The sequence below is a fragment of the Zosterops lateralis genome, assembly GCF_965231275.1.
Source record: "Zosterops lateralis genome assembly, chromosome: 3".
In the NCBI taxonomy this organism is placed as follows: domain Eukaryota; kingdom Metazoa; phylum Chordata; class Aves; order Passeriformes; family Zosteropidae; genus Zosterops; species Zosterops lateralis.
Genome location: NC_139764.1, coordinates 64,207,735 through 64,234,536, shown reverse-complemented (window position 1 = coordinate 64,234,536; position 26,802 = coordinate 64,207,735). Strand labels below are relative to the sequence as shown.

Sequence of the window (26,802 nt, the reverse complement as noted above, 5' to 3'; positions counted from 1 at the left end):
TTCTCAAATTAGTTTTTTTATTTTTAGTGGCCATAACAGAAAGGAAATAGCAAGGTCACAATTCATTATCTGAGCATTGTTAAAAAGTGTAATAATCTGCCAACTTGTGAAAAAAATTCCCCTCTGAAAAACCCCCAAGAGCTTCTTCCCAAGCACCACACTGATAGCAGATGGTCAGCATCAAGTCTGCAATTACCAGTCTGGCCTGACAGTTCCACAGATGACAATGATACTCTTTTCTTTTTGTGGATGTGTGCAGGGGCCACTTGAGAGATACAGACAGCTAGGTACCACAGGCAACAACCCCTTCCACTAAAAATACACAATCAATTTCCAGGCTGGTTATGTGATTTCTCCATTAATCCTCATTTCACCATTAGGTTTCTCTCCTTTTTCCTTTAACACTGTATTTTCTGCTACTTAAAAATTTTTCAAACAAACTGGTGGGAAATGCTTAACATTAAGGATGCAGTAGAACTGACCATTGTCAAACAAACCTCGAACTATCTGTTGTTGCAACCTTTCCCCTCTTTATTTTACTCTCCCCCCAGCAAGGTCTCCCCCCACTCAGCCCTGAAAAGAATGTTCTCTTGCCTACAGAGGAGAACAGAACATCTGATGAGGAGCTGCTGTTTCATTTCCTCTCCTTCATCCCACCCCTCAAATGGGGAAGCCCTCAAAGGGGGGAGGGGAGGGCATGGTTTTAATTCAAATAATGCGTCTTAAAATACTACTGTGCAGCATTTGGCTGGGAGTGATTAAATCTATATATAAATACACACCATGAGAGTGCTTTATCCCCCTTACATCTCTTGGGAAAAAAAAACAAAAACAAAATCAACTTCTGCATTAATAACTATTTACTCTTTCAGTTTTACATCCAAGAATTTGAATATCTGAGCAAAATCTTTATTTTGCCAAAGCCAACAACTGTTTACAAATGAAAGGAAGCAGAAAGCAAGTTATGAGCTGACAGATGCAACAGAAAGAGGGTGGAAAGGATTTTCTCATGTGCAAAAGAGGCCTGACAGACTTAACTGAAGCATTTGGACCTCTCCTCAGGAATGCTCAGCCCTCCACAGAGACTTCTGTCTTACACCGATTCCGCATTCCTTCCTTCACTTCCACCAATTCTTCCTGTTCTTCCTCATTCCAGCTACCCCTTTTGCAAAATTTATCAGGCACAGAAAGATGCTGGACAAAAGTATATCACAGTCCTGCTGTCATTCATTATCTGTCTCGAAATTCTTACTGGGAAATAAGTCAATGCAAGAAGGAAACCTCAAGTCTTACTACAGCCTAGTTCTCTCTCATTCCAGCCTAATTCCAGTGACAGGTTGCATAGGGAGGGTGACAACATTATGGAAACACTGCCACTGTAGAGGCTGTAACCCTCCCTGATAACATCACCTTTGACTAATCAAGATTTAATCCAGACTAAGTTCTGACAATCTTTAGATACTGTTGATTCTTCTCAAAGACCGTTGACTATGTGTCAAATGCCGTACAATAAAATGCAAATTCCTTCCCATCAAAACTGGAGATGAAAAGAGACAACATGCTTTCCTCAGGGCAGGATGAGCAAACTTTCTTTGCTGACACACACTATGTGACACACAATGAATACCAGAAAGTATTGTCTTTTTATCAACTCCCTCAAAAGTTTCTGCTTTTTCCCACTCATTTATCAAGTGCTGTAGTACAGGACATTACTCCTCTGTATAAATCTGGCACTTCTTGCAACTGCAATTATCAAAACAACGTAACACAAGGACCCCCTTTGTGGCAGAGATGCAAGTTAATGCCCACAACTCATGTAGAACTAAATTAATCAACCCTCACCAAAACAATTACTCGGCTCCAGCAAGGAAACTGCATGCACTCAACAGCTTTGCAAAAATATGGTTAGCTTGTGAAAAACATCTTTAAAACGTTTTGGATTGTTTCTCTCTCAGAAACATACAGTGTCAACTCACCTTCCACACTGTCAGAACAGGAGGTACCAATCCCAGTGTCCCCGCTGTCAGAAGCTATGCTGTGTCTTCTCACAGGATTGTTTTGACTGCTTGATGAAATCGTTGAGGACTGCCACAGGGATTCAGTACCAGGTAACCATCCCACTGAGGAATAATCCGAGCCTATAAAAAAGAAAGCCAAAAGTCTGTCATTAGAGATACAATACAAAAGTCAGCAACAAAATAACTGTCAAGATGAAAAGTGAATCCTATGATTCATAGATAAAACTTGAGCCAGACTGGTATGTGTCTTGGAGAGGGGTTTTTTGTTAATTAAAATCCTTTTGCTGGATGAAAGCTTCCCCAAAATTCCAACACGTGTATTTTTAACTATTTAGAAACATGATCCTTAAACTTTTCTTGCTCTCGTTAACAAGACACTTTCACAATTCCTATCCTAGATCTGATTCTCAATTCCCAGCAGAATTTTGCATTGCAAGCATTCAAATACAAAGCAATTAATTAATTTTAAGACCAAAAGCAGTTGAAGATTTGGCCACTGAGATACAGTAATTTTCTACTGTGCATAAACCACATGACCTAGGTGATAAAACCAGCAATGAAATTGTCAACATGGATATCTAAAGTAATTCTTTATGTAGCTGCACACAAGCAGCCTTGGTGAGACATGTATCCATGTAGTGGTTTGCTTCATTTTGGTTATTTTTTAATTTAAATAATTGTTAAAATATTACACTTTAAAACACAATTCAGAGCAGGAACTAGTTCCGCTGTTCAAGGAGTTTTTAAAGTAGGCCACATATTCTCACAGTCAACCTCAAGGGAAAATTCATCACGGAGTACAATCCCAGAAGACCATTACAATTTCCAATAGCCAGTATCTAAATCTGAGCATTGTTTAAAGGTAGAATACTGATCAGCACACTCATACTTTGAACCAGCACAGGCATATCAAGAACCATGGAAAAAAGCACGGCTGCTCTTCATTTATATATAATCACATACATAGTTCCCCTCTAGCACTTAGCTTTGTATAGCACTTTCAGCAGGAAATGACTCACAAAGTATCAGCTCACATATAATGTCTCTTATGCTACATGACATTATTTTCAGATCATTTAAACACTTTCAGCAGTGTCCATCTGAAGTCATAACAGCAATTTGCCTCTGCAATGACATTTGCTATTTCCAGCTGTCTTGTTTTACAGTGAATTAAATAGTTCAGAAAACAATGCAAAAATTAAATTTGTGGGTACATATTTAACCCCATCCCCACATACATGAACACATACACGGTTCCCATATAGCAGCCAAATCGCTAGACCTGTTACCCAGAGTGGTAACAGCTGCTTGCCAAGCCACTTGAAAATTGAGGAACACAGTAAATACTTAGTTACACAGTAAATTCCTCATGGCATATGCTATTGAACTGTAACATGACATCTAAAACAGTCTTTTTTGTAGGTAGGTTCTTGAAGGCCTTAAATATGCGTGTCCATCACATTTGTCTCATTCTCCATTGAGATTACTGCCTCTTCTTCCCTTTAGCACATTTGCCTACCTTTTTTTCCCCTTAATTCAAAATCACCCAATTCTCATTCCTCCTCATTCTATTTCAGCCATACCTTGCGCTATGTATTTCCTTCTCTTCCTCAAACTTATTCCTCTCCAGAAGTCTCTTTAACTATTCCAGTGAGTATCTTTCAAGTCCAGTAGTGAGGGGGAAGACCAGAGGAGCCAGACTTGAATGCACGTGCCCAGGGCTCACCAGTCACACCCTCTAAAGCGGATCCAGCCAAGATTCCAATGGAATACCTCTCCAGGTGTTATCCTTCAGATCACCCTCCCTTCTCATCATCTAATGTACTCAAGTGGGACAGTTTTGCATACAGCTAGTGGGAAACTGGGACATTTCTTCCTCTCATACCACCCAGCACATTTTTCACTAATACTCTTGCTGCTTTGGGAACAATAATTTTACCACTCCTCCCTCTAAACAGGGCTACTTTCCACAAGAATTCCACTTCATCCCTCTCAAGCTGCATCCAGCTATTCCAGCAAGAGTAAAACTTGCTTATGGAAGGCCAAGCTAATTAAATCAGAGATAGTTCTGATTTAGGAGACATTTAAAATACATTTATAGAAAAGGAATTTCGATTGATTCACCCTTTATTATGCTATTTTCCACTACACCACTCTTTGGTGACATTTCAGCTTTTATGGTGTTACACAGGTGTTAAAAGAAATGCAGCAGATAATTAATTATGGAGTAGTGGTAGTATTAACACAACGTTAAGTCTCAAACCCTTTAGATCTCTTGGTTAGACAAATGGTCAGCATGTGAACCTACAACCATCCGTACACAAACCCCCAAAAGGGAGAAGTACTTTTCACTCTGGCGGAACTTAGAGGAATAAAAGCTAAAAATATGACAGAATGAGAGTAACTTAAGAAAAGACTTTCAGAAGTCACCTACTTTAACCTTCAACTGAAAGCAAAATAATTAGATCAGACTACTCAGGGCCCCATCCAGCTGAGCCTTGAATAAGGAGACAGGTTCCACAACCACACTGGTTCTTCCAGCACCCTCCATTCCAAGAAAATTTTCCAAACATCTCAAGAGGCTCTCATGTTCCAAACATATTGTTGCAATGTACTCCAAAAGATGCAACAACCCAGGGCAACAGCTTTCTGCAAATGCATGATCTTTCATAAAGCAAACAGCCTACACTGAAAGAACCAAGAGTAAAAGGGGAAGATACACAGGAGTCCCCACAATGCAGAGCCAGCACAGCTGCCTCACCCTGCCACTCTCATCTCCAACCTGCCAGTCAACAGCCAGCATCCATCTGCCTAAAACAGTGGGCTAAGAGAAGTAAGCAAACATTTCTAAACAATATTTGTGCTGCTGAATTGTATATTAGCATCTGTCTATGATCATTCTTTACTGGGTTAGAAAAATCTGCTTTTCATAGGATTCGCTAGAAGAGAAAAAAGTAGTGACATCTCACCAGGCTGCAATTTCCAACAAGCATGATGAAATACGTGTAAAATCACAAAAAGATCTCAAAAGAAGCCTTGTTTACACAGTTGAATGGCTCCTTAAATTTGGTCAGTTAAATATACCAACATAGTCCTCTGTTTCCAGTCTAGGCATTTAAAACAGATCCCTTTACAACTAAGTATATAAAGGGCAGGAAGTAGATTATTTATTAAAGGGGAACAGTTGTTGAAATTTCACTCCACAAAAACATCCATCTTTTTCTGTGTGTTACAGATTGCTGTCATCTATTGCTGTCAGAAAGACTCACAGTTAATTCTGGATCATTACCACACCTAATTTCAGTGGCATGCACTATGATGTACATACACAAAATAATAACATTACTGTCTTTACATTTGGTTCCTAAAATATCTCTAACATGCTTCAATGTAAAGATTATAATTTTAAGTGACAGCTATGGTACTGTTACTTTACCCAGACACTGAATGGAAAGCAACAGCAAAAGACCTAACTGGGTTTCAGAGCAGATACATCCTGAACTAAGAATACTGATTTTTCTGTTTCACACTGTGACTGACATGGATTGTGACCAGAAGTGAATCACCCATGAGAGCCAGTGCAAATTTATAGAGTCAAAGGATTCTGAAGATCTCTCTACAGTACTATCAAAACTATGAGAAACTCATTCCAGTCATCGTGGATGTGACCAGGCTGTACAATCGTATTTCACGCCAGGATGGCACTGAAGTCTGCCTGAAGCTCTTTCAAGGAAAGGGAGTCAGCATTTAGCCCCAAAGACACTGCCACTGTTAATCAGTTTACCCTCACCATCTGTACCTTTATCCAAAACACTCCTAATTATGCACAAAGATCACATGACAGTATTTTGAAGGAAGTCCATCCACCATCAACCCAGTTCTTCCACATCCACCCCTGACATTGCTGAGCTTATTCTGCTTGCATCTTCTACACACACCTCCCTTCTCAATAAGCTCTCCATAAGTTCCCTAAGGTGTCACAGCCTCTCCTTTGCTCTCTCTTCTGTCCCATAGGGCTGCATAAGCACACATCTTTTCAAAAGGAAAAGTCTACAAACAAACACACAAATGGTTTCTCAATTATACAGTTGCTGTGTTGTAGGAAAAAATCTTACTTTGGTTGGCAAGTGTTTGTTTACTCATCATACCTGCAAGATGGTTACTGCCACAAGATTAAAGAAAATCTCACTCAAGGGGTGTGCTTCATGCACAAGATTCCACAAATAATATTCTACATTTTTTAACTGCTGAAAAGACAACACCGTGAGAAAAGGCAATGGAGGCAGGGGAACCCAAAATGCTAAGAAGTCTTTCCAAAGAGCAGATGTCATACTTTAACACATTTATATAGGGCTTTTTAAAAAGCTGAGAGTTAGCAACAGAATGGTGGGACAGCAGCCTCCTTCAGTCTAAGGTGAAGTGAATGATAAGGTACAGTCATTCAATCCGACATCTGACACAATAAAAAAGATCCTGGCATGTCAGTGTTCCTTCCAGACACAGGCAAAAAACCCCTTAATTTGAGAAATAACTACTTCATAAATTATTTTGAAAATAATGCTTAAAAATGGCATCCCAACCCTAACCTCCTAGACACACATGTCCTAGGTGCACTTCATCTCCATTGCAACTTTTATTAATATTAATACTTTTATTAAACAAGTTCCAAGTCTACAATGCAGGCTTTTCCCTTCCACAGTGAGCAGAATATCAGAAAGAGCGGTTTCTAATGCTTACAGGGAAGGTGGCTAGATGGCAGTTTCAGGATCCTTTTTTTTACAAATGCTCTGGAAGTGGTGGAAACTCACAGCTCTACCAGCTGGCCATGAACTAAGATACCAGAAGGTCCTACTCCCTCCTCTCACATGAATGCAGCTGAAAGTAGGTGGATGATGCAGTTTAATCAAAGTGCAGTAAGAACCAGGGTAAAGTGGGATGAAATGACAGCCTGAACTATTAAATTTTTACATTTCAGTTTCTCAAGAATACTTTACAGTGTCTGATAGCTAAAGTATGATTCATCCTAAGGACTCATATCCTTTATTAGTGTGCTTTCTTGACAGAGCCTGCAAGCTATTTAACTAAGTTCTCATAGTTTTCCAGTTACAAAAAGATTAGAGCAGTTCTAAGCATGAAGAAAGATAAAAATGTACAGATATAGGGGGAAGGAGGGAAAGAAAAATAGGAATGTGAGAGTTTAAACAGAAGAATATTGAGAGAGGCCTTTTTACTGACATTTTTACTTGTAGAGACTGATAAGACTGCCCAGTATACAAAGGCTTGTATTACTAATGTGCAAAAGAATTCACCTACCAGAGACAGAGAGAAAAACAAAAAATAGTAGAAGAAGAAAAATAAAATAGAAGAAAGAAACCTTAAGAAGAAAATACTCAAAGTACACATACACCTGACTGGCAGTATCAAAACCGCCTTTACAAAAAAAAGGTTATGGTCATATTTTAAGGAACATAAACTTCTGCTTCAGTTTCCCAAGAGCTAAATTTTAAGTAGACTGTGTCACCACACTTCCAGCTTATTTTGCCTCTCAAATTCCTTAATAAAGGTTAAACTATTTTGGTTTTTTTCTCCCACGGAAGTGGCTAAATGCACAATCTCTCATCATAGAAAATTGCAACTATAAAATATTTGTCTTCTATACAAAACAGTATTTCAAAGTGAACCTTCACAAGGGTCTGATTTTTATGACTTTACAAATGTGCACAAGACTGTACAACAAGAAGCAACAAGGTATCCCATGGAGGAAAGTACACAATTTAAAGGAACAATGGTAGCTAGAAATAATAAACAAGTCAATTGGAGGGATGACCTTCTGAGAATCTTGCCATGGCAGTTTAAAGACACAATCAGGTAGCTTGCTCTCTACAATCCCCCACCAGAGTCTATAGAAAGTAAGAGGTGAACAGCTTTGTCTTTCCATCACAGAGTCCAGCTGGCCAGCCTATGCCACTGGCTAAAATGGGCCTGAGCTGGGAAGGCTGTTTGACATCAGAGCTAATTGGATCTGCTGGTCAGCTGCTGCGCAAAGGCTGCGCACCCTGCCCAGACACACGCTCCTCCTGCCCCCCCAGCATGAGCCCTCCACTCCAGAGCCTCCAGAAACAGGAACAAACTGTCCTCACTTATGGAAAAGGTTATCTGCTAATTTGACTTTCTAAGCTTGTTCAGCAAGGGGTCAGACATGAAGCAGTGCCACAGAGAGAGTGGAAACATACAGATCTGATGCCAAACTGCACAGTGAGGCAGATTCTAAACGGGAGCGAGATAGACATGAATCTCTGGCTGCCTTCACTGAGGAGAACAAAATCTGTCCAGCTAGCAGAGAGCTGTGTTCAACTGTTAACTAAAAAGGTAGCAAAATCTTTAAACTGACACAAGTACATAATATTGGGCTTTGCCTTCTTTGACTTCTACTCTAGAAAGTATGTAAACCAAACACAAACTCAGCACACACTTTATAATCCATACACAGACAGCATTTAGCTGTAGTTATTTAGCATCAAACCAACAATTAAATTCCAACCTTTTTGCTTTCATTTCATCATGGATAGGAGCAAGACCAAAATTCAGTCCATCAACTCAGTCCAATTGTTGATGGCACACCAGTGAGTTTTCTGCTTCCAGATAGAACATTTGCATAAAACAGAACTTCAAAATACAAACTGCAGATGTTTCTTATTTCATGTTTGGCACACAGACCACAACTATTACCTCATGCCTGCTATGCTGGCTTGCCTCTTTGTTTTTGGACTCAATGCACTATTCACCCCATGGAAACACCAAATTATATTCCTAGTTTCCATTCACTTCCATATAGCAACTACAGAGGAGAAGGCTACCTTTTAAACTTGGAAAGTTTATCAACTGCAGTATGAAGAGAGAACACCTAGGAAAATAAACACATTAAATTATGGTTAAAGTTAATATAAACTTTGAACAGCAAGCCCTCAGGACATGCAGTCAGTTCTCAGGGTCTGTTAAAAAAAGCAGTGTGCTTGTGGTTGATCAGCTGAATCCTCCTATCAAAAAAATGTAATGATCACAGGTTATCATCTCTTTCACCCCTTCTTACAGCTTCCCTTTATTGGTATTCAAAACCAGGTAAGTTGTTCTCCAAGCAGTTTGTCATGCTAACATTTTTCTTACAGAATTACCTTTGTGTTCTCTCTCTCTGTTTAAAGGCTTAATTCAATCTCCTCTGTGCGTGGGGAAAAGTGAAGTAATCCTAACTGCTAAAATGAGTCAAAAAATACTAAATGGTTTTAAGTAGCTCCCACACTTAGCAAAGTGGAACAAATAGGAGTCTAATAGTTTTACTTTAAAAAAGAAAAGTGCATTATTTCTCTCCTCTTTGTAGTCAAATATCAGTTCTAAAGATATCCTTACACTAAAGTAAATGGAGAAGACAGAGACTCCCCCAAAATAAAATTTCACTGAAATATTTTGCTCAAGTATGAAAAATGAAGAAAAAAATCTTAGCACTGTTAAAGAGGACTAATGTGCACTATAAACACAACAGCACCTACTTTGATGTGCAAGTATCAGAAAACTGAGCCTCCAGGCTATGAGTTTAGTGCATGCTAACAGAAATATGCAAGGAGTAACACAACTATGTAAGGGAGTTCGCACATCGTTACATTTCAGTGGAAAGGATGAAATTCTTTCTTCATGTAAGACATGAGGAGATTTTCTTTACAAACTTCCAAATGCCCATGTCACAGAGGACAACTTTTCCTCCCACTTAGCTTTACAGCTTCCTCTCACACCTATTCAATATAAGGAAGGACAATACCTTGGAAATTGAGTAGTAGTTTAAAAAAATTCTTCCCACAATACGCCATCTTCTAAATTCAGAATATTTTCAGTCAAAACCAGCACTTCTTGTGTTTCTGTCTTCACAACTACAATCACTTTCAATGTAAAGCTTTACATTACGATAATTCTACCAAACACAAAAGCCTTTGTTCAACCAGTTTGGTAATTTCAGATGATGAAGAGAACAGAAAGGATTTAAGATTGCAATTGTTAGGTTTGGTTTTAGTAAGTAGCAAAAATGATCAAGTTTTGAGCAACTGCTTTTATTTAGGTCACTACACTTTGTACTTTGTTTTCTTATTACCCACAGAACCACCAGGTCTTTGATCAGTGTTAGCGACTGAACTTTTAAACAAAGCACTAATTCTCAACTGTAAGAATGCCCCCAGAGGCACTGAGAATTGCCAAAAGGTCTAAATGCTAAAGGTAGGCGTTCGGGAGAGAAGACATCACGTTTATAAGAAAGATAGGCTTGGGGAAAACAACAAAAGGTTAATTTGTTTTGAAACAATCAAAAAAGTTGCAGCTTTCCACACCATCTGGAAACTATGCTAGGAAAGAGTAAAACAAACATTAAAAACATAAGGATACCTTATAAGGAATCTCAGATCTGACTCCACAATCATTCAAGAATGTTTCTCGTCTGAATGCCACACCACGTCTCTAATGTATCAGAAAGCTGAAAGCACCTTTTTGTTCTTTTTAATTGCATTTGCTAATTTTCTACTACAGGTATTTTAAGAAAAGAAGAGGCCGCTAAGACCTTTACTTAACACTACTTGCCCTGCCCTTCCTCAGCAAGACTGAGAGAGTCTCCTATCAATTCTTCAGTCATTATCCATTATTCTGGACTTGCTTAAACCTGTGAGTCCACTAATTGGTGGAAGTTACACTGTCCAATGGAATTAATGTCACTTTTTCCTGATCTTCACTTAACCTTCCTTGACCTTCCTGGTAAGGCTGGGGATTAACTATATACTTCCTGATGTCATCTGCAGCAGCAAACCAAGACTGTGCTGGGAGATTCCCACTGTCCACCAGCTGATTGAAGAGCCAGTCTTTTTGACTCTAAATATCCCACACCTGCCAGACATCAGGATAGATGCATCCTGTAGTGAAACGGACAGATTCCTGTCAGATGCCTGACACCAGGGTCAGGCAACTGTAAATCCCTCATTCAGTATTTAACTTCAGTATTTTCCTGGTCCAGCTTCTCTAATTAGTTTGCTGTAAGGTTGAGCAAGCGCAAAAGTGGGCACATGGGAGGCATTCAAGTGGAGGCACACAGAGAGGGGGGAGCAATTACCCACTAGATTATTTTACCTGCAAAATGCAATCATGCCCTGCAATCCATCTGCATACACACTCCTTCAGGCAAAGAGTTTACCTGCCGTATTTTCCCACATTTCAGACTATCACACCTTTAAAGAAAAAAAGAATTAAAAATTCTCAAAACTCAGCCTCTTTTCTTTGTGTTACTGACTCCTTTTACAGATGGGCCTTTCAAATCTCAGAAAACAGCAGAGATCCCTGGGGAATGAGGAACAGAAAGATGCAGTGTCACTTACAGCACGGCTGGCTGCAGAGAAATAGGTCATTTGAGCGTGGCCGTGCAATCAATAGGATGTTCGCACTCAGGCAGCCCAGCCAGATGCTGTGGAGCACAGTGCCCAGGGAAAGCAAGCATCCTCAGGGGCAATTCCACAGGGTCAGCAGTTTCTGGGAATATGAGGGATGATGTGTCAGGACTAACACACTTGTGTGCAGATTTACATGAGCTATTCCCTGATGCAAGTTCTCCTCCTCTTCTTCAGCCATCCACCTCTAGGCCTCTGCAGCTGATCTGCAGCATCTCTCAGGCCACATCCAGTGCCTCCTCACCTTGCCTTAGACAGCAAGAGACTTCATGCAGGAATGAACCTAAGGCAGGAGCCAGAACTTACTATTGTTCAGTACACCTTCCCTCAGTGCTGGCAGGAATAAACTTCAGGACACTACACTTAGCATTACTCCAGAAAAGAAATATCAAACTATAATGGCTTCTTGCTGAAGAAGTTCTATGGAGTGCAGCTGCCCAGACAGTGGCAGGGGCTGCAGGGAGGGCAGCGTGAGGAGTGTCTGTGGCTGCCAGGCAGTGGCCACAGCCGGTCCCAGACAGCTCCCAGGCAGCCACAGCAGGGTTCATGTGAGCCCTGCCACCATGACGGCACTGCCTTGGGGAAAGCATTTGTTCACAAAGAGCAAAACACTACCCATCAGCAATGAGTGAGGGAGAACAAGAGGGTGAGACACAGCGCTGCAAACCCAGAGGGAAGAGCAGAGGAGGAGCAGGAGCTCTGAGCAGAGGTACCCTGTAAGGCCCTGGAGAGACCAGGCTGGAGCAGGGCAACAGCACAAGGAAGGAGCAGGAAGGGGAGTCGACATGGACTGACACCATGGCCAAGTCTGCTCTGCCTGTGACAGCTGCTGGCAAGAAATCTGTCTTCATCTCAACACGAGCTTTTCCATCCTGTTTTCTCCTCTGTCTCACTGAGGATCGGGAGCAGCAAGCAGCTGAGTAGCGAGCCAAGGCTAACCCGTGGCAAAAGCCAGTAAGAAAGCCACTTTTTGAATCACAGTGAATATGTCTGAATGCGTTTTAAAGCTAATCACAACCACAATGAGACTGTTTCATTGTCAGTGTACAATTCTAAGACACATTTGGCCACCCAAGCGATTACGGACAACTACAACCAAGTCAGCACTTTTTCAGCCAAAGAACCAACAGCACAGGAAATGAAAATTAGTTTAACTCTCTAACTATTAAACCACAGGCAAGTTGTATGTTAAAAACCAGCATTCAGAGAGTACAGAAAACAGAGCAGTTGATATTGAACAAGAATAGTACAATTTCTCTTCTCCTTAACTAAGGTGTGTACAACAAACGAGCTTTGCTTTCAACAACAGTAGATGATCACTTCTGGCTACAACCTCAAATCATGCAATTTAGGAGACTTTCAACTATTCTTATCACTATGCACCATATTTTGAAACACGTGGGTTCTTTAACAAGTATTAAGTGCCTGGCTAAAATCTAAACATAAATAAATTTGCACTGTAAAAATCAATATCTGATTGACATAAATTCTAGACTTTATCTGGAGAATCTACAGGTGCTATTTTCCTACTAGCACTTCCTTCACCACCTCCCCCTAGGGCAGACAGAATGGCTCAGGGTACTTTTTACTACATATTTATTCTGTAAGTCTCCTTAAAACAAATGCACTATTCTCAAAATTATTACAGTAGTAACTACTTCCTTTAATTAAAATTTTAAAAGCAAAGAATTACTGCAACCACAAGTCTATATTCAGTCAGTTGAAGTGTAACACACAAGAGATCAAAATAACTGCTAACCTCCAAATCCAACACTATAACACACCCTTACATCCATCATTCTTCTCTTGCCAAGCAATTAAGACATAAGTGTACTGTGCACATTGAAAGAGTGGATGCTATATCCATAAAAGCGAATTGCCTGAAGGGAGGGGAAAAAAAAAAAAAAAAAAAATTTTGAAGGGAAGTAAGTAGCTCCTGTTCACCATCACTCAAACACAGAATGCCATCTGACCCCACAGCGATCTGTGAAAGCCAGCAGAGGCCCATTCTAGCAGCCCATCCTGCAGCTGGAACATTACATTTTCAAGTTTGGTTGAACAACCTTCATAATGCACCACATACAAACACATTTATACACTTATAACCGGTAACCAATTTGAAATCTACGCTTGGACTAACTCATTCATTGCCTTGCCTAGCCTGTAAAGATAAACCTGCTTTTTCACGATACTTCCAAAGCTGTACCATCCCTGGCTGCACATCTCCAACAGCAGAACAAGAAAACTTGTTACAGAAACAAAACCACCGGACTTCTGTCTCCTCCTCTACCTCAAAGGATGAAAAGGAGTGTCATCAGCCCCATCAGCTGCCTGTGAAGCCCATGTGTACCCCCAGAAGGCATCGCCCCACGGGCCTTACAATGTGTTGGGACCTTATTGCTGCTGACACTCTGCCTGTGACATCATTAAACAGTCTTTTAGACCCACTTGTGTCATGCTGCCAGTGAGACTCAAGTAAAAGGAAGGAAGGGCAAATCACACTGCCAGGGCTCCAGGAGCAGAGGGGTGCAAGGTACTGTTTTCAGGGAGTGTCAATAAAATCCTTTTGATGTCCAATATTACCAACAGGCAATAATGGGCAGTGGAAAGAAGCTTGACTAGAGGTGGCAGAGTTTACTAAAAGTAATATATATGTTAGTTCATTTCAAAGAGTGCTTGTTTCACTTTCCACAGGCATCTGTTGGACACACATGGCCTAACCACATCCAGACGAGCACTTTCATAGTCTTTAAAGAGTTATTAACCAAGTGTGCATTTCAAAGGCTGGTCTAGATAAATAAGCAAAGGGATTAAAATGCTGTATGCCCTTCACTGCAGTTAAATCCGTACAGCACATGAGTAACTGCTGTCTTTATAGAGATACAAACCATGCTGCAAGGGTTTCATAAAGAAGCACGTGTACAAGCAGACTGAAAGATTTAAGTCAATCATATACATTTCAAAAACAGTAACTTAATTTTTCAGGACAGGCATTGAGACTGTAAGGAGATGAAATTATTTTGCATGCATAGCAAACTCATTAAATTCACTGATTATACAAGAAACACCTAGCTAAAAAAAAATCTCACGGGGACGCAAACAAGACAGCAATTTTTTTTTTCAGAGAAGGTACTCGTATTGAACCAAAAAACAAGTAGCATTTTGAAATGACAAGAAAGAATAAAACTGAAGGTCACAAATTAAATATGCTCCAGAAGTGTCCTTGCCTGTTACATTTTAAGATAACTGGAATTAATTTGCATCTATTACTAAAAAACTGGTAATTCCCCTGTGTAAATAGAAGCCTAACTTTGTAAGGGAACTGTATGATTTTCAATGATTTTCAAAAGTAAGACTTCTAAATATCCGTATCCATAGATAACTAAAGTACAACTAGCAAAATAGGAGGCTTTTCAGTACAAAAATATGGTTTATCAAGAATTATCAAGTCATTAACTGTTGTACTCTCACACCAATTAGAACCTACATCAAGTAGCTGCCATTGAAGTACTAAACACATCATGACAGAAGAAAGGTTCCTTCAGCTTAAGAAATAAGTGCCTAAACTCCTGCTTCCTAGTAAGACACTACTGTTCTGCTACAAAATACTTTTCCCATAAACAGCTTCCTTACAGAAAAAAATAAAAATCTAACATGGCAGTAACAATAGCACAGGATCTTAGTAGCTGTCATTCCTTCAATAACAATACCTGCATGGAGCTAATTAACTTCCACATCTTCAGACAGATTACAACCACACAAAACAGGTTCTCAAATGTTTCCCAGTAGGACAGATGAAGGAGGGCACTCCTCTGTTGGAAATTATAATGCACACATCATCCCTCAAGGTTAAACCTATACCTACTTGCCTTCTAATTAACCACCACGTTTTGTTAGTTTATCTTATCTCAAATTAGATCTTTTTTCTACCACTTTTGTTACCTTACACTTCTACTGCTTGCAGAGAAACATACATTTAAATAATCAGGGTGAATACAAGTTCAAAAGAAAAAAGGGGATGGGGGAGGAACTAGTAGCAATACACAAAATTAGTTCTCAAGTCTCACAGAGAATTCTGAAATACAAGCAAAGCAAAACATTAATCCAATAATTCACTGGGATTGCTGATAAATTCAACACAGTACTAAAACATTTTATTTGACCCTCAAACAAAGGAAAAAACAATGTATCAAATGTCACAATCTAAAGTTTTCTGAAACAAGTGAAAAATGAACACCAACAACCTTTTAATGGTCTGACGTTAGGGTCAGAGCACATAGTGATACAACCTTTTAATATTCCTGTCCCAAAGACAAATAATAAAGAACTGAAACACCCTAAATTCCTGCAGTTTCCATCAAATTAACTGAAATCTCCACACCTATTGTTCAGAATACCCACTATCTTTGCAAGCTGTAGTACAAAGATAATGTAACTCCATTCTTTTGCAGGAAGCATGAAATAATTTTTTAAAATGCTTCAACAAAGCAAACATGTTATACATAGAAATTCATAACTTAATCTCAGCACAGAAAAAAAAAAGAACAATGCCTTCTTTCACCTTATAGGGATGAACATTAGCCTACTTGTAGAGATTCAGGCAGCTGCTGAGAATGTCTTAGCAGCTCTTGTATTTGCAAAAAAAAAAAAAATCCTGTCAGCAAAACAATCTCACCATTTAAATATGTCAGCTAACTGTATACACATTATACAGTCATCTTTTGCAAGCCCAAAATTAAAACATAAATCCAAATTTCTAAAGGAGAGAAATTACTCCAACAGCACTATTTTGCACTTGCAATGGCAGAGCCAAACCACAGACCTCCGCTTGTGATCAATTGCTCCAATAAATCAAAACATGACAAAATATTTGCAGAAGCCCTGCCAGAGTAAGACAGGTGATACAGTCGGTAGTATTTTCACATGCAGAAAAAGGCATCCTGAAGGGCCGGCCCCTTGCCTTACCTGCCCAAAAGCAAAGCTCACGGGGCTGTGCAGGCAATTCACTGGTTTAGCTGTGCCAGTCTGACAGCCGTGACGGGGAACTCAGCCCATCAACTGCACAGAGGTGTGTGTTTCCCCTGAACAGCCCAACTCCCAGCATTAACATTGCAACGCATCCCTGCCAGCCCGCAGGAACCAGGCTCTAATTAATCCACAGACAGAAAAGTGCTGGAGAAAAAAAAGAGGAAAAAAAAAAAAAAAAAAAGCCCAAAAAACCAGGACTCGACCCATTTGTTCCGGTCTAAATTTAAAACGCGAAAGCACCAGGAAGAGCACGCTTTCAGACTCTGCTTAAGGGTATATACTGACATAAATCGGGGATGGAAGAGAAAGCCCAAAACATGCAAACGGATTATGTAGGTTAAGCCCAGCTTTTGTCATCCGCCGCAAGGTCCGGCTAAGGAAACGCGGAGCCCCGGCTGGGGCCGATTCGGCGCCGGCGGCACCGGGCGGGCCCCGCGCCCCCTCCGGGCGCCACGTCCCCTCCGGGCTGGGCCGGCGTGGGGCAGGGCCGGGTGTGGGGCTGGGCCGGTGTGGGGCTGGGGCCGGTGTGGGGCAGGGGCCGGTGTGGGGCAGGGGCCGGGCCGCTGACGGACCCGCTTCCTCCGGCGGCCCCGCGGGGACCCGGGAGGGAGCCGGGCCGTGCCGGGGGAGGGGAAGCGGCGCGGCCCCCGAGCCTCCCCCCGCCCCAGCCCCGTCCCTGCCCAGCGCTCCTTACCCGCCTTGTAGCCGCGCACGCCGGGCGGGGGCTGCAGCCCGCCCCACATGGTGCCGCGCCGGGCCGGGCCGGGCACCGCCGCTCTCCGGCGGGAGGGCTGGCGGCCCGGATGGGCGGCCGCTGCCGCTGCCGCTGCCCGGGGAGCTCAGCGGGGCTCCGCCGCCGCGGTGGGCGCTGCTGCCCGCCCCAGGGGCGCCGCGGCCATGCCGCCGCCACTGCCGAGCCGGGGGGACCGGGCCGCCCCTCGCCGGAGACAAAACTTGCTCTATTGCGCTGCCGCTGCCGCCGCCGCTCCTGCCTCTCCGGCGCTGGCAGCGGGGCGGGGACAGGGGCGGGGGCGCCGCAGATGCGGCGGGCGCTGCTCGGGGACGGAGCGCTTACATAACCCGGCCCACGGGGCCAGCGGGGGCTGTGAGGGGCTGCGGGGGGCGAGTCCGCCCCGGCCCGGCCCGGCCCAGCACAGCCCGCCCCGCTCAGGCCCCGCCAGGCCCCGGAGCTGTTTTGGGCTCGGGTTGGTCACGTATTCGCCGCCCAGTCACCCCGGGCTCGGGGAAGGGGCTGGAGAAAGCACTGAGCTGGCAGCACTTAGCGTGGGGTAAAGGTGATCGGAAAAGGAGAGTGAAGTGCCTGACTCCGGAGTTGCGGCAGTGGAAACACCCAAGGCCAGTATGCGCAGACTTCAGTAAGCAGAGCTCTTAATAAAATCACTATTTTCCCCGACTTATGTTTGTCTTAGTAAGAAAGCTATGTGGAAATAAGAATCGTGACACTCGTTCGAACCATCAGTTCCACCAAAAGATCCACAGTAACATCAAAAAGTTTAAGCCGCGGGACTGGGAACAAAATGCTCCCGTCAGCAATAATTCAAACCCAGAAAGAGGCGCATCCCTCCTCGTCGCTTTGAGCCTGCTCCAAATCCTTCAAAAGACAATTCTGCAGTACCTTCCTGTTGCTTGCAGCTGCAGCCCAGTGGTGCCCATGTAAACTACTTTCTGAACAAGACCCTGACTCAATCAGCAATCCACATTATTAGACAAAAACCAAGAGAAGAGAAAGCACTTGGACAGCTTCTGACTTTGGCATAGCCATGCTAAGATTACAAAATGCACACCCACCAAAAGAAGAAAAGCAATGCTTCAGACAGCACTGTAGATTATGATGGACATGATAGTTTAGGGAGGTGAGGTGAAACAGGATCAGTTCTGTGCTCGTGTGGAGACATTCACAATCAATAAATAAAATTGTCTTCAAACATTTCCTGCTGACCCAATGCATTTTTAATTAGTAGCTGATGATCACAGAACAGCTTTTATCTCTTTGGGAAGTTTAAAATGTTTTATTTCAGCACAAGTCATGTTTTATTTATGCCTAGCTTGGTATTCATAATGTACTCAGTAAAACAGGCCTCAGACATACTGAGCATGTAGAAATGCTGCATGTGGTTATTTCATCCTCTTTCTTATCTGCATAAAGCCCTTGCACACCCACCGAAGACCTGACATGATGTGCATTCCTCACCAGCTTGTTTTAACTTCAGAGTGTCTGTGGGTGTTCTGTAGGTAGAGTTGTAGAAACACAGACTTTAAATGTTACCAAATACTGAATAAAAAGTAGTAAAACTGTCAAAACCTTCAGACTGTTGCTAGAAGTCCTTGAATGATAAAAGGTCAGAAGCATTTTCAAGAAGCCACAAACACTGGTTTACAGCAGAACACCAAAGCAGGAACTAAATTTTTGTTGACATCACCTCAGTGAAAGTGTCTGGCCTTCAACCCTGAAGCAAACGTCAATAATGCAGAATATTTGCAAGAGAGATGTGTGGTAGGTAAACATGAATATTGGAAGAAATAATAAAAGCTAAAGTTTATTGCAAAACTTTGAAGACAAAGAAACACATAAACAGCTTAATTCAAGACCTCTTTAACGGACTTGACTGTGTGTACATTGTAGCATACTATTTTGTTGGATTAGCTTGAGTACTTAGCATATTTACAGGAGGATGCAGTGAGCTGTAAGGAAGCTGAATTTTAAGACGGGAAAGGTAGCTGCAGGCGAGAAGAATAATTGCCTCATGACTGCTGAGCTCTGGAGTTTGTCCTGAAATGCAGCTGCAAGAATCCAGAGGCATATCATGACTGCAAGAAAGCTACATGCCTGGAAAAGGTGTGGTAACTGTTCTTCTCTCTTCTAACAAATGTCACTGCAGTGGTTTTATGTAATTTGTATTGCTGTTAATAGAAGCTTTACAGTTTCTTATGTATCTCCTGTCTAGTCATGAACAATACCACAGAAGAAAAAAAAAAGATAAAAAGGCCAAGATGAGGGTGGCAGAACACAGCCAGATAGTCTGGCTGAATCCCCTCTGACCACAGGGCTGTGTCTTCCAAGGTGCCCCCAGTGGGTCATCTGCAGTGCTACTGCTCAGAGCAGAAAGAAAAAAAAAACAACAAAACAACTGTGCTTAAGTTTAAGCAGTCAGATAACAAAATCTGAGACACTTCCATTGTTATGATTGGATTTTAAGTTATTTTTATAGAAACTGAATGTAATTAGTAAAGCTTTTTCTCTACAAATGACCACAGTGTATCTGTCTGGAAACCAGGCCAAACTGAAGCCAGTAGTTTTACTCTATAAATAAATTTTAGCTTGTTAATGCTTTGTTCTTTATCCAGCAATGTTTTACAGCTGCAGTCTGCTTCTACATACAGTTCTAGACCTGGTACAGTATTTGTTTTAGATTTTCAAAAATCTCTTGAAAAATTATGATGACTGGTCTGAACCTCCTGCACAAAAGGAAAAAAGAGAGTCGTGCCATTTAATGCTGCTGAAACAATCCCATATTTTCATGTGGATCTCAGCTTGACAATGCAGTGGGCTCTGAGGACAGTCCCTCTTTAGCAAGTCTCTGTTGTTCCACCTGCAAGGTCCAACCATGCAGAGGGGGTGGGTAGCAGTGGCTCTGGTCCACTCCCCGTGCCTTTGTCCCTCCATCCCAAGGGAGTGTTCCTACACTAAGGTGACTTGCATGGGACTGGAAACTCATTAGACTAGTAGGAGTCATTAAGGTTGGAAAAGACCTCTTAAGATCATCCAGTTCAACTGCTAAGTTTGTCAACTCTTACGTCTCTTGGGTTGATAAGAATTAGGAGCATGACAATCTGTGTTCCAGTGCTGCCTCACTCACAGAGGAGTATCAAGGTCCTGATACTCATGGAAAACAGCAGCACAGCATGAGAGGAAACTCATGTAACCTTACACGTGAATAAAACTCTAAGTGGAAACAGCCTGTATCCCCAGGTAATTATTGTGAAATGTGATGCTCCAGACAGTGAATGGACTCAATTTTTTCCTGTCTGAAAAGTCTTCTCCCCACCTCTTTTTTACTGACACAAACTCCACCTTCTTGGCAGAATGAACAGAGGAAAACAGCAATAACAAGTAACTGCTTAAGCCTGGTGCTAGGCAGATGCTGTCTCACTAAGGTCAGCTGGAGCATGTCTTATCCAATGGTTTGTGATCTGTCTCCAGGTTCAGAAATCACATCCCTTGTTTTCCCTCTCAGTAAAAACATAATGCTTGGAGTGGAGTGAAGCTGAAGCATAACCTGTGAAAGCAGCACTTTCCTTTGATTAAAGCCAGAAATAAGTTCAATGTTTCTTTTACACACTTGCTTTCACATTTAATAAAATTAAAATATTATTTAAAAACCCCAAATACAAATACCTGAACATTGTTCTAAGAGAATGCAGACCATTTTCCCAATCTAATATAATACTATTAAAATGCACACATTTGGCATGTATGCATTCTATCAAAAAACAACAGCAGTATTTCTGCAAGCATATTTACATTGTAAATTACTTTGAAATTAAAATTACAGATTTTCAGTTATTGAGTTGCTTCACTAAGTACAGCAATTCTTTCCCTCCACCCACAACTTTTTCAGTTGAACACTGTGTCCTAGCAAAGTCTTAGCAGTCTTTAAGAAGCCTTAGAACAATTCCTCCTGTTTTCCAAAAAACCTATGTATGTTACAAAGCAAGATGTTAAACTCTATTGGGAGTCACTACAATTAAAAACACATTATCTTACCTAGGGAACTGCACACCTGCTGGTAGGGGCATGCAGGCCTATAAAAACCTGAAATGTTTTGTTCAGAGTACGCAGAGTGCATTGCACAGCATTAAGAATAAATTGTGTCATCTAACATCTGCAAAGTAGGCATTGTGAAATAACACGATGTATACAATTGTTCCTATTTTTGCCTTTTCTAGGAGCAAATGAGAGTGCACGTCTCACACAGGAGCACAAGTTGATACCAGTTTGAATCTGCTTTACACTGTGCTTTTGCTAACAGCTTACACCATGGGGGAGAGTCAAATCCAACTGCTCACTGTTACCGTACCTATAAACATAGCTATGTTTTATTACCAACATCCTGAAATTGCAGATTCATCCTAATGTTCCAGCTTTCAGAGTCAGATTTTCACCTGAGAAATTATTTACATCATTGCTAGAAGACCCTTTGGTGTCAGGAATTTTTCACCTTTTTTGTGCATGTGTGTATATAATATTAATTTAAAATAAGTCACAGAGAATTAAATCAACTTTGCGTTATCAACTCAGATAGCGCAGGAAGAACAAATGCAGGAGTGGCATCCAGTGGCGTCTAACCAGTAACTTAGGAAGATAAACAGGAATTTTCCAGGTATATTTTTCTCAAGGAGATATTTTTTGAGTTCTGCTATTCTGTCTTCCCTTTCCCCCATCCTCCCTTCTTCCAAAAGGCAGTAGAAAAGAAGAGGAAATATAAATAGTTTGGGAGGAGATGGAGAGACTATGTTAAAACCAACAGTCTGGAGGCAGGTCTTCTCTCAGGTTTCCAAGTTTGGTTCCTATAAAGTTTAAGTCCCTGTGCCAGAGCAGCCAGGGAGCCTCTTCTCCTGGACTCACATGTCCAACATGTCCGACTACCTTGCAAGACATTATGCCTTCACAAAAAAATATTTTTTAGAAATTGTTTCTTTTGCTCTACTGCATGACTTTATCACAGAATCTCCAGTTCTTTTGTTCTTGAGCCCCCTTGAGTCACCCTCACTTTCTCTGTACGTACTATCTGATTTTAGGAGAACCAAAAAATACTTTTTGTATTTGTTTCTCTGTGCTAAAACTTCTGCTGAGGCCCAGGAAGCACCAGCAGTGCTGCAGTTCAGGGGTTTGATCCCACTGCCACTGACAATGCTCGAGTTTTTATAGCTGGCATTTTACTTCAAGGCAGACTCGTTTGACTTGAGAACTCAGACAAATGAGTTCAGAAGGATGATGCATCCAAAACTGGATGATATCACTACACAGTAATTTCCAGAGTTTTTAAAGGTTCTTTATGTATGTTAAACTCCACCTCAAATGTGAAGTAATTGCTGTATTAGAAGCACAAAAACAGCATTTAGCCTGACCTGTTTAAACCTACCTGCTTTAAAGGTTAATCAAAAAAGCACCCCCTTGTATGCAGTTGCTGAAACAAAGGCTAGGACCATGTAGTTCATGTAGTTCCTGGTCTTTTTTCACTTCAATGTTGAAAGGAGAAAATCCTGTTTACCTTTTGCAACAAATATCCTTGATGAATTATATAACTTTGCAGTAAATCAGAAATTTAAATCGTAAGTAACTTTTACAGGAAGGCCAAACACTCGACAGCACAACCAGCCAGCAATGCAACGTTGTATGAATACTTGAAAATGAAATTACTTCCAAGTGGCCATCATTATCTGTTTATAGCCTGAAATGTGTTGTTTGTTTATTCCAAGTCAGAAATACAACCTATGAACATTACCAGTCAGAAAATTATCTGGTCTCTTGTGTTTGAGCCAAACCCAATATTGCTGCAAAGGGATGAAATTTCAGTAAAGTCAATGGAGTTATGCCAGTGCTTAGTTTAGTCAGCTCAGTACTGTCATATGCCCATACATAAAAGTCAGATGGAAAAATTTATTTCATGCTGTAACTATAAATACTATAGCTTAATGAGGCTCCCTACCCCATTTTTTTCTCCATTGACTTTTATTCTACAAAAATCACTGACATTGATTCTACAAGAATTCATTACATATGATATGCTAGAATAATGTATCACTATTATAATACTTTTTTTTTTCTCTCTCTCTCAGCAGTGTTAATTCCATAACTAAAATGACGAGGTATTCTTTGCTGGTAGAATAAAATTTATTTTAATTGGGCACTTCTATACCCACCCATGACAACCCCTGCAGATGTTTCAGAACCTGTTCCCTGTATAACGCTTAAGGACCATCAGCCATGGCACTGCTGGGAACTGCACAATGTGCAGGACAGGCAGCCTTAGAAAACACTCTGGTTTTGATATGCCTGGCTCTGTAAAGCATAATTTCTTTATGTCTTGTGTCTTGTATCTTTCTCACAGTAAACTAATAAACATATAGAACACACATTTTTAGATAAACCCTTTTTACCCAAGAAGGTAGAAAATGACTGAAATGCACAAATTGGGCTAGTTTGTACTGACCAACAGTACCTATCAGATTTGTTTTATGAGACCTCAGGGTTAGTATATCACATCTATGAATCCATCACAGTATCCTTAGACTGTTTTGCTTTTGACTTAAAATTAACACAGACAAGAGTGTTTATTAAAAGTAACTTTGTGGCTCTGGCTTGGCTGTAAGATCATTCTACTTTTAACACATTACATGAGTGACCAAATTGATCTGGGAGGCGTAAACATGTAACCTGATCTTTGGTCCCTTAGGAAACAACCAGAAATCATGCTCCTAAATGAGCATGTAACTTTCAATATATATGAATAAAAGATGTATAGAAGTTTAAGTATTGCTGCTTGAATTGTTGGGGACAGTTCCACTCGTTTGGGAATCTCATGGTTTAAGAATTGCACACAATGTAGTGCATTGCTGTACTATTCTAGTATTGTGAGAACATCTGGTTAAATCAATTAAAATGGAACTGAAGAATCACAGTTGCAATTCTCTGGTTAGTGCAGGACAGTATGATACGAATATGCTCTATACTCCAACCATTTAGTTCTTGATCTTACTATCTTCTGAGCCAAGCATCAGAAGGTTAACCCAGAACATGAGAATGTCTCCAGGGCTTCTGAAGGAAAAGTAATTGCCATCTGTTCACAAGGTAAGAAGCTTGAAAGACCCAAGCAAATTGCTTTAATAGGAAAAGATAAATAGCTTAACTAAAAATCTGGATCTGGCTGCATCCTTCCAAAACAACATTGTGCACAAGCTTTGAATGTGAAAATTACAAAAAAAAAACCAAAAACCAACCAACCAACAAAAAAAAAAAAAAAAAAAAAAAAAACCAACGCTGAAACAGGAAATGGCAAGCAGTCAGGAAGCCAAAATGGAGAGTAACAAAAATACATTAAGGGAGTGCAAGAGGCAGTCATACGCATGACTCCCATCTGCACACTACCCCAGCAAATACTCCATGAAGTCAGTTCATTCATGGAAGTCCTTGCTCAATGACACCACTGACAATATGTTAACTGAGCCTTTCCTGGTGATGGCCCTGCTGAATCACAGCCCCAGCAGTCACCCTGACAAGATCTTTACTTAGCACAGCCACTGCAGTTAACAGATAGAACAGGAAAAATAAGAAACCAATAATAAGAAGACAGCTATAATAAAATATCTTGAAACACATGAAAATACTTATTGTCTTTCACTTCCATGTTTGAAGATAGTTGCAGCAAGGATAAACTCTCAAAATTTGGATTAAAAACACAAGAAAACCATGCTTTTGCATCATATTAAGGTAGAAATTAGGAGCTAATTTTAAAAATGATAAATTGAACCACTTATTTCCAAAACACATTTGCTGCATTTTTATGTTACTGCTTTCAGATGTTACTGGTAGGCAGGAACACATAATCTCTGAAAGCTGACTCTAACAGACCTCTAGAGTAAACTGAAATATCTAAAGCCCTGGAAGTACGTTACAAACACTAAAGGCTCTACAGCTTGGCCATATATACTCAGTGCTATATATCTTTGAGCTTATACATTCCAATTTAAGTAAACCAGTCTCCCTTACACAGAGATAAGGATACCAAGCTGTGTAAAACAAAAAACTACCAACCATTCCACTCTAATCTATATTTAGTGTTTGCTGTGTCATGCTTTAATTGCTGAAACTGCCTCTACAAAATCATTAAAAAAATCACCAGAAAAAATGCCATTATGAGGCACGTTGAATGTTCACAATAAAACTTCACCTTGAAAATATACGTATGAGTTCCAAAGCACAAAGAAGTTCTAAAATCAGATGAATCATCAACATTTTGTTTCCAGCAGGCACATGCTTCCAATGTAAAAAAAGACAAAGAACAAAAATATGCTGAAACCCACTTGGAGCTCACCATCATGAACAAAACAGAATCTGTCGTAAGTTAAAATTTGTATGAACAGAGAAGAAAAGAAAATGTTTCAAGATTAGTTCCCTCTTTAAAAAGAGCAGATAAATCATGTAAATAAAGAAACTTCCATTGAGCTGGCAAGTGAGCCAGGTTGGATAAGCAGATCCAGATCTCTAATTTGAGAGGCTGTGAATTGTGTTTCCTTATCTAATGATGTCCCTTATCTTCCCTCACTTTTTTTTTTAGCATATTTTTTTCATATTACTTTCAAATATAATTTTACATGAAATATATATATAGGTAGTCAAATGGGACTGTATAGTAAAAGACTCTTTGCTAAAAACTCGTTTATTTAAAATACAAGTGAACAGTCACTGAAGTGGATGGTTTTTGTAGAGTCCTGATCAACTATATCTCCACCTGCAGGGATGTCTCACAGAAATTCTTCTTCCTGTCCCAAGTAGTGACTGCAATATAGGGTTTTACAGTCCCTGAAACTCAGACACATCAAATATTTCCACAGCACAGGCCTCAGGCTGCATACTGCAGGTCCTCCCTGCCTGGTGGTGATTCCATACACTGCAGCATAATATGGACTTACAAGTTCTGTGGTTGAATTTACCAGAAAAAGGGACAGATAGAAAAGTTACTAGTTCTGTTTTGAAGAGGACAAAAGCTCAAAGTCCTTGTGACACTGGTCTGTGGGTAAGCTCTGCTTGCTACATATGCAGGGTTTGCAAACCCACTTGCAAAGGCTTGAAAAGTAATTTCATAGAACCACAGAATCACAGAATGGTTGGGATTGGAAGGGACCTTAAAGATCATCTAGTTCCAACCCTCCTGCTACCTTGAACTAGACTGGGTTGCTCAAAGCCCTGTCCAGCCTGGCCTCAAGTATTGCCGGGGATGGAGCATCCACTACTTCCTAATATCTAATCTAAACCTGCACTCTGTCAGGTTAAAGGCATCATCCTTGTCCTATCAATTTGACTGACTAGACCTCAGTAATGACTCCAATGATTGTATGAAGGATGAATAAGCACATTAGGACCATAGAACAAATTATCCAATTAGTTGTGCAACTTAAATCGTACAGTTTATAACCCAGCAGAGGACAGTTTCAAAGGAATTCAGGGTAAGTTTTTTCCCAAGCCTTCATCCCCCATATGGTGA

The 26,802-nt window shown here is 40.8% G+C and overlaps 1 protein-coding gene across 1 annotated transcript in view; it reads right to left on the bottom strand.

The window, feature by feature from the left end:
• The window catches only part of CEP85L (centrosomal protein 85L), a 126,933-nt gene that overhangs the window by 82,311 nt on the left and 17,820 nt on the right, over positions 1 to 26,802 (bottom strand). Inside the window, exon 2 of the mRNA XM_083856739.1 lies at positions 1,977 to 2,138. The gene's annotated coding sequence lies outside the window, so the exon portion shown is untranslated. The remainder of the gene's footprint in view (positions 1 to 1,976; positions 2,139 to 26,802) is intronic.